This window comes from Triticum aestivum, chromosome 5B, assembly GCF_018294505.1.
Source record: "Triticum aestivum cultivar Chinese Spring chromosome 5B, IWGSC CS RefSeq v2.1, whole genome shotgun sequence".
NCBI lineage: Eukaryota > Viridiplantae > Streptophyta > Magnoliopsida > Poales > Poaceae > Triticum > Triticum aestivum.
The window spans coordinates 697,774,329-697,783,297 of NC_057807.1; the positions used below are offsets into that span (position 1 = coordinate 697,774,329).

The window sequence follows — 8,969 nt, forward strand, 5'->3', positions numbered from 1 at the left end:
CCGTCGCTGGTCATCGCAAAAGATCACACCGGTACCATCAGAACTACTCGTCGGTTGCAGCAAAAAATGGCTCATCGGCCCCGGTCACGGCAAAAAATCACGCCGGTCCATCAAAACGGCTCGCCGGTTGTAGCTCCATATCAAGTTATCAACCGGTTGGAGCTCCTCCGCGTTGTCCTTGGCAATTACAACGAAAAAAAGAAAGAAAAACAAACGAGTGGACACGGCTGGGAATAGAGATAAGCATGGGAAGAAAAGTGGTCGGGCAGCTCAATAAAAAAAAAAGCGGCCAAGGCCCACCAGCATGTGGGTCGTTGGTGCAACAGGAGCCAGCCGATCAATGCGGATCGTACGCTGCGCACTCGACCGGCGCACGGTTAGGCCGGTCAGCCGGTGTGCAACGTTTCCCTATAAAATAGCATAACTCAATTAATTTGCACCCTTTCAGTCAGTCACATTCCAAACAGAGAACGCCTCAAGTATTTGAATGACACCCTCCAGGCATAAAACAGCATACAGTAGGGGATTTCTCAGTGCATGGAAAGTTTTCTCGGCAAAAAGAAAACGCCTCAAGAATTTGTCAGTACATGCACAAATATTTGGCAATTACTTGGTAAATTCGAAGATAAAGCATGCAGCCAGATTACAGTACACACATAATTTAGCTACACTGCAAGGTCCACATCAAACAAGTATTCTCAGGCTATCAATAGATATAAATTACAATCACAGCTGGTTGCGCCTCACACAGTCATTGCTCCAGCTGCTCTAAGCCTGCAAGCGTTATGAGACTACTAGCATTCCTTGACCATATCCGTCAACAGATAATTATCTCCACAGATGAGGATGATCCATGTGCGAGTCGCTCCTTAATCCGACGTCTGCTAGCTTCACCCACCTTGGATGCTTTACCCAGCTTGGACCTTTCAAGGTCAGTTGCATTGCAGTCCTCGCATGGGTATTCACCATTCAGCACGATACTGTTCAAGCCCACAGCCCATCCCATGACAAGCCTTATATAGTTTGTCACCTTATATTCATCCTCACACCCAAAGATCAGCAGCACCTTCAAGTTCAGGTGCTTCAAATCTTTGGATGGCTTCCACGCCACATTGGTCTTCTCGGCACTGTTCTCGAGCGTCATGATACAAAAATGTCGAGATAACTTCAAGCAAGGACATAAAAAGTAAATAACACATGTTAATGAAAACTTGCCACCAACCCATGAAGGACAACGTGACAACATTTGCAATTAAAATGTAAGTTTAGGCCCTTATCAAGTTTTGGAGGAATTTGCATAAAGTAAATCCTAGGTAAAGTAACATAATTGAATATGCTTCCGGTTCCGGGGTTCTTATGAAATTACAACTATATTCCTTGTATTTCTTTCAACCAAAATACTTTGTAATAAATAATTTTAATCAAGAGGGCTGTGTGCATCACTTGGTCTAATAAACAAGCCCATCCCAACTTAGAGAAGCTTGATAGAATTCTGATGAGTGAAGAATGGGAAGATCTTTTTCCTTAGGTAACTGTGAGGAAACAGGTCAGAGATGTCTCTGATCATAACCCTCTCCTTTTAGCTACTAATAGTAGCCCTCCTCGAGCTCCTAAACCTAGAGAGTTTCGCTTTGAAATGTGTTGGACGAAAAACGAGGAGTTCCTTCCTTTAGTGGAGAAAATCTGGAACAAACCTGTCAATTCATCTGATCCTATTGATGTGCTGAACATCAAATTCAAACGTTTTAAAAAGTTCTTTAAAGGCTGGGGTTCTAATAAATTTGGTTATGAGAAGAGAAAATCAGATATTAAGAATGAGTTGGCTGATTTAGAAAATCAAGAAGAACACAGATTCATTAGATCCTGACTTGCTTGACTACGGGGCATCTCTTCTTGATGAACTAAACTCTATTCTGGTTAATGATCTACAGAGTTGTCTCCCGGATTCTGGAGGCTTGGAGGCTCTTTGGCTCCCTCTCCCCCCTCTCCCTCCCGCGTCGCCCCCGCATGCGACCGGGAGGGCAAACCCTAGCCGCCGCCGGCCTAGGCCCCCCTCTCCTCCCTCTCTCCTCGCCGCCGCCTGGGTGCGTTTGCCCGGCCGGCGTGGGCGGCGGCGGGGCTTTTCCTCCCTCGCTTGGCACTAGTGCGCGAGGGATCTGGTGTATGGCGGCGGCGATGTGCTGACGCGGGGTACGGTGGCGTGACGGCGAGCGGCGGCGGCGGGGTCATGGACGTCGAGATCCGACGCGGGGGGCTGCGTCGTGTGGACTTCCATGGCGGTGGCTCTGATGCGGCCAGGTGCGGGCAAAGGGGGCGCCGCCGGCGGACTGGTGGCAGCGAGGGGCTCGACCTCTGACCAGATCCGGTCGGATCTGCGGCCTGGGGTGCGACCTGCGGCGCGGGGAGCGGGTGGAGTCCCGGATGGGCGGATGGTGGCGGCGGAGCAGAGGCTTCGGGTGGTTGCGTGTCGCCCGGGCCTCGAGGCTGGAATCTGGTGGGCAGTGCGGGTTGGGGCAGTAGCCCGGCGTGGGTGCTGCTCCGTCCGTGGGTGGCCGTGATGATGTATGGTCCATGCGGCGGCCGTCCGGCGGCGCGGCGGCTACACGGTGGATCGGCGGCTCTTCCCGCAGCGACGGCTGGCTCTACTCCGCTGTCAGCTCGTCTGCGGTAGGACCCTGTCAACCTTCGCTTCATCTCCTTGTCGTCCAGGCTCTACTTCTGTCGAAGGGCTGGCCCTTTACCAGCCAAGGTCCATCGTTCTTCTCGCACCCGGTGCGGCGGGACCAACCTCGTCTCGCGCACGGTCTCATCGGACCGAGCTCATCTCGCGCACGGTGCAGCAGGACCGACCTCGTCTCACACATGGTGCAGCAAGACCGAGCTCGTCCCGCGCCCGATGCGGCAGGACAAGTCGATTGAGGCCCGTTTTGGCCAGCCTATTGGGTCTCGGTGTTGGGGGATGTCCAGGGGTGGGAAAGTCGGGATCTTTCCGCTCGTCTCTTTGGTTGGAGTAGTGGCGGATCTCGGGTGAGATGGTGTCTAGGTCTTGGATGCCGGGGCGGCGGCCCTGGGGGTGGTGGTTGCGTGGTGCTCTTGGGCCGAGCCCGTGGCTTGGTGTTGCCCGGTGGCCATGGCCGTGTGGGCAGCATAGTATCCGGGGTGTGGCGATCGGTGGCGGTGAGTGTTGTCCGAGGTGAAAACCTGTTCTATCTTCGGACGGACCGGCGGCGATGAAGCTCGTTCCTTCTTGAAGGCATCATCGCGGCTCTCTCTGCCCTTCGTGCGGCTCCAGGGGAAACTCTACTCCTTGGATCGGGCGGTGAAGGCGCTCTGGTGTCGTATCCTTCCTAAAGGCGCCGTCTTGGAGTCCACGGTTCGTCGTATGTGGCTTTGTCTCTTCGCGATAGTGCTAGGGATGGTGTTTCTGCACTCAGCGCCTATATATCCTGCCTTGGGTGTGTGCGTGTGTTGTGGTGGCGTGCTTTTGTACTGGGTGATGTTGATATGTGCTTTATATATACAGCGGGGCAGAAGCCTTTTTCGGTATTCTGGTTAATGAAGAAATGTTTTGGCTCCAACAGTCCCATGAGACATGACTGCTGAAAGGAGACCAGAACACCTCTTTTTTTCATAGGATTGCCAATGGAAAAAAGAGGAAAAACACTATTCATTCTTTTACTTGTGGGGATACGGTGATTGAGGGGATTGATGATCTTCTTAAGCATGCTACAGCCTATTACAATGACTTGTTTGGGCCTGCAACGGGAAATCTTTTCCACCTTGACCATGACACATGGAGTGAGGACGAGAAACTAACCCCTGAGGATAATCTGTTCTTGACTAGGCCGTTTAGTGAAGAGGAGGTCAAAAGTGCCCTATTTGCTATGGATAGCAATTGGACGCCGGGCCCTGACAACATCCCAGCAGAATTCTACAGATTCTGTTGGAATATAGTTAAGCATGATCTCATGAATTTGTTTAAAGCATTTCATGATGGAACTCTAGACGTGGAGAGGCTTAATTACGGTGTCATTACTCTTATCCCCAAGCTCAATGGAGCAAAACAAATCAAGGAATTTCACCCCATCTATCTTCTCCACTGTCCTTACAAACTGATTACCAAGGTTCTTGACAATCGGGTGGTGGGATATACTGATGTGCTCATCAGTCGCCATCAAAATGCATTTATTAAGAAGCGTAATATCATGGATGGGATTTTATCCCTACATGAAATTCTGCATCATTCACACATTAAGAAGAAAACTGGAATAGTGCTCAAACTTGATTATGAAAAAGTATATGACAAAGTCAACTAGGAATTCCTGCTTGAATGTCATAGACTTAGGGGCTTTGACGAGAAGTGGTGCAGTTGGATCAGTTGGATCGAGAAGATCCTGCATAATGGGACTCTTAGTGTGAAAATCAATAACACAATGGGTCCATACTTCCAAAGCCACAAAGGGGTGCGCCCCATGTCCCCATTCCTCTTTAACTTGGCCGCTGAGTGCTTAACCAAGATGGTTTTGAATTCTCAGAAAAATAACCTGATTACAGGTTTGGCCTTGGATCTCATTCCAAATGGGGTTGCAATTTTGCAATATGCCGACGACACGGTGTTATGTATAGAGGATGATATAGATAAAGCTGTGAATCTTAAACTCCTCCTATACATGTTTGAACGTATGTCCGGATTGAAAATCAACTTCCTCAAAAGCGAAGTACTGTGTGAGGGTGGAGATGATCTCATCCTTCAGAAATACGCTGATCTCTTTGGTTGTCGGACCGGTCACTTTCCCATGAAATACCTGGGAGTGCCGGTGAGCTACTCGTCGTTAAGAAAGATTGACTGGGAGTTTGTGGCTGTCAGATACCTGAAAAGGTGTGATTCCTGGATAGGTAATTCTGCCTCCTCAGGGGGTAGACTAACTTTTCTGTTTTCTCCATTCCTCCTTGTCTAGCATTGCGTACTACTACATGTCAATGTTCCTATTATCTAAATCCTTTATTGACAGGCTAGATAAATAGCGTCGAAAATTCTTTTGGTGCAGGGGCAAAACTAACAAGAGGTACCACTTGGTCAAGTGGACCCGTGTCTGTTGATCTAAGAATAAAGCTGGGCTTGCGGTCAAAGACCTCCATAAGCAATATACTCCCTCTGTAAAGAAATACAGGACCTTTTAGATCACTAAAGTAGTGATCTACTTTAGTGATCTAAAGGTCTTATATTTCTGTGCAGAGGGAGTATATCTCTAGTGGTCAAGTGGTGGTGGAAATTAGACACGGGCAGGAGCTCCGGAAGGAAATTATCCATGACAAGTATCTTAACAGGACTTCGGTTGCTGGGGTCACTAATAAATTCAATTACTCACCTGTTTGGAAAGGATTGCTGAAGGTCAAAGATTTCTATATGGCTGGTAGGAAACTGATTATCCAGTCTGGGGATGTTGCCAGAATCTGGCACGATGTGTTTGATGGTCAAGCTCCTTTGCGAGCTACTTTCCTTGTCCTATTTAGTATCGCAAACTTTCCAGACGATACTATAGCTCAATTTCAAGAATGGGATCCTGGGACCTTGTTCAGGCGTAGACTGTCTGTGGATCTCGCTCAGCTAGCTGAGATGGTTGGAAAAATTGATAAAATCAATCTGTCCCGCGATCATGACAGAACTGAATGGCCGTTGGGTCCAAACGGGAGATATACTACAAAATCAATGTACTTGTATCTTGAAAGAAACTTAGCTGGCTGCGATTATCGTTGGATTTGGAAGGCCAAGTTGCCTAGTAAAATCCAAATCCTCCTGTGGCAACTTTTCCAGGATGCCGTACTTACCAGAGATGTTATGAAATGGAGAAATTGGGCTGGCAACCCACAATGCTCCTTCTGTGAGTGTAGAGAGACTTACTTACATATCTTCTTCCAGTGCCCTAATGCTAGGGTGGTCTGGCGTACGGTTGGGTCGATGCGAGCTTTGCCTGAATAACCTCTGTCAATTTTATACACGGTGCTATGTTTTTCTGCCTGATGGGGAACGATTCTTCACCACCAGTTGCTTTCTATCTCCAGACTTTACTATTGCCCTGCATCGGCCCTTTTGAAACTTGTCCTGTAGTTTTTGTGGGTTGAGACACTCCTCGATGTTGCGGTTTTGAGGTGCCTCCGGGTTCTCGCCCCATGGCGGACGTTTCAATTGCGAGCGTTCCACAGTGGGTTTCCTGGAGATGCTCTGAGCTCGCTTTTTCCCTTTCCTTTTTTAGACTCCTGGATTTGGTTGTATTTCCATTATTTCATTATAATGGAAAGGGGAATAGCCCGGTTCAAAAAAAATGTGCATAACTCGATGCAGAGGCCATGGCTTTAGAAAGGGCAGCCCGGTGCATGTAGCTCCCGCTTGCGCAGGGTCCGGGGAAGGGTCCGACCACTTTGGGTCTATAGTACGCAGCCTTTCCTTACATTTCTGTAAGAGGCTGTTTCCAGGACTTGAACAGAGGCCATGGCTTTCCTCCTCGAAAAAAACATTGGATGGATCTTTGGAGAACTCCAACACGAGATACGATCTGGAAGTTTTTTTGGTCTTGCATGGACATTGCCTCGCTGCAAAATTACAATACATCTTCTATGCACTAATTTTAGTATTTGTGATAAGTTGGTGAGTGGTTGGGAATTAGATTAACTTGTTCCTATGTTTTTAATGCTGAATATCAGCAAAGCATATCATTGTAAAAATGAGAACATGCTAAGATGTGGGCTAAATTAAAAAGAAGGGTAATTAATACTTACTGCGATATTATGTAGGGCAGGTGCAGCTTCAAGGAAAAATAGTGTCCAGCTCAGATCACACTCATTGAAGATACCCAAAAGAAACACAGAGGTGAGGTTTCTGAATATAGCAGTGAGCTGCTTCGGATGTTCTGGCTGAATCCAAATCTGCAGCAAGAACATAAATACACATCTGAAATTGGTAGAGAAGAACATATGGCATGTAGATGCAGAAGATATTTAAGATGTGCGTAGAAATTAGCTTTACCATTTGGTGGAGGAAATCAAGATGCAATTTCGACAGGTTCGTTGCACTCTTTGACAGGCACTCGCTCATCGTGAATGACGTGTGCCATGCCACGGCTTTAGAAAGGAGTCTTACAACGCGAAGCTCAGGAACGTAGCCGAAGCACACTGGAGGGTTCTTGAAGAGCCAATTTTGGCACCACACTTGCATAAGCTTGGGTGCAGAAATGAGCTCGATCTGTGTGCACCCAAAGCCAAAGAACTCGAGCTCCTGGATCCCAGAGCACGGCACGTCAATCTTGAGTGTGGAGCGTGGATCAATCAGTCTGCAGAGTCTCAGGGTGAGGTGCCTAAGCCTACCGCAAGCGCTAATGAGCTCGGTGACGTCGGAAGGGCCAAACGCAAGGCGCTTTAGTGTAAGGCTGGTGAGCCACGAGAAGGCGACTGGGTAGGCACGGGAGAAGGACATGAACTGCTGTCCAATCTCCGCGAGCAGCAGGGCGAGGATATGCAGATCTCAAGGCATTCGGTCTTGCCGTAGCCCACAACGTCCTAGATGGTGCGGCCTATGGAGCTCAGGTGAGGGGATGACATGTAGAAGCTGAGGACGAGGGCTTTTATGGGAATGATGGTGGCAGCACTGTCTCACTCGTCCCCGGCAGAGGAACCACCACAGAGAGCAACCTCTGTGCCGCGCCCGTGAAGGCGTCCATGACCTAGAGCAGCGTGGCGCCTTGGAAGTGACCGACGTTGAGGTGCATGCGCGATAGCCGGTAGGGGAGGTGACACCACCGCGTCGAGAGGGCGCCGGCGCGGACCGCCTTGCGCAGGTCAAGGCGCTCAAGGATTCCGATGAGGAGGTCGTCAGTGAGCGCGCTGATTCTGTCCTCATCTCGGTCGACATTGCGATTGTGCGGCGGCAACTCCATGGCCGGCCGGGATTCAGAGTGGTTGAAACCCTAGATAGAAGCGAGCGCTGAGATGCGGCCGAGGTGGCAGCGCACTGCTCCGAGGACGCGGCTCCTCATCCCCCCACCGGCGCTCCACTGCCCACCTCCCGCGGGTGGCGGTGGATCTGGCAGATCGATGGATCCCCTCCGGCGTGCTGCTGCTAGCCGATGAGATGCATCGTTAGCATCGATTTGGAGGCTGATTGGATTGGAGTGGAATCGTGAGTGGATTGGATCTCTCAACAGACGGAATTGGATTTGAGAGTGGATTGGATCTGTCGACGATGGGAATTGGATGAGACGGAAGAAGCAGCCGCGTGCTGTGCTATAGAAGGAAGGATACTCTATTGCTACTGCTGTCACTTTTCAACAGCTGACTTTTCCTTTTTTTTTTTACTTATTTTACCAGAGCGACTTTTTTCAACGCATTTCAGACGCACGCGCTCATATACACGCGCATACACTCCACCCCTATGAATGCACACATGCACAACCTACCCCTATGACCACCTCCGAATGGCTGATCCGACATATCATCTTGAAATTTATGAAGTCATCGTAGCCACCTCGTCGTCGACGGGAACGTCTCCTTCAACTGAATACACATCGCCGGAAATCCTAAAATAAATCCAGGAATAAATGCGAGCACCAGGATTTGCACCGTGGTGGGCTGGAGATACCACAGTCCCTCTAACCATCCAACCACTGGTTGGTTCGCCCAGAGCGACTTTTCTACAGTGTCTCCTAAGAGCATTGATAACCCACAAGTATAGAGGATCGCAACAGCTTTCGAGGGTAGAGTATTCAATCCAAATTTATTGATTCGACACAAGAAGAGCCAAAGAATATTCTTGAGTATTAGCAGTTGAGTTGTCAATTCAACCACACCTGGATAACTTAGTATCTGCAACAAAATATTTAGTAGCAAAAGTGGTATGATAGTAATGGTAACAGTAGTAACAGTAAAGATAAATGTTTTTGAGTTTTTTAGTAGTTGTAACAGTAGCAACGGAAATG

General features: G+C 48.9%; 1 pseudogene; it reads right to left on the minus strand.

Moving 5' to 3' along the window:
- Positions 1-618: 618 nt before the first annotated feature.
- Positions 619-8,281, minus strand: LOC123117785 (uncharacterized; annotated as a pseudogene).
- Positions 8,282-8,969: the final 688 nt, after the last annotated feature.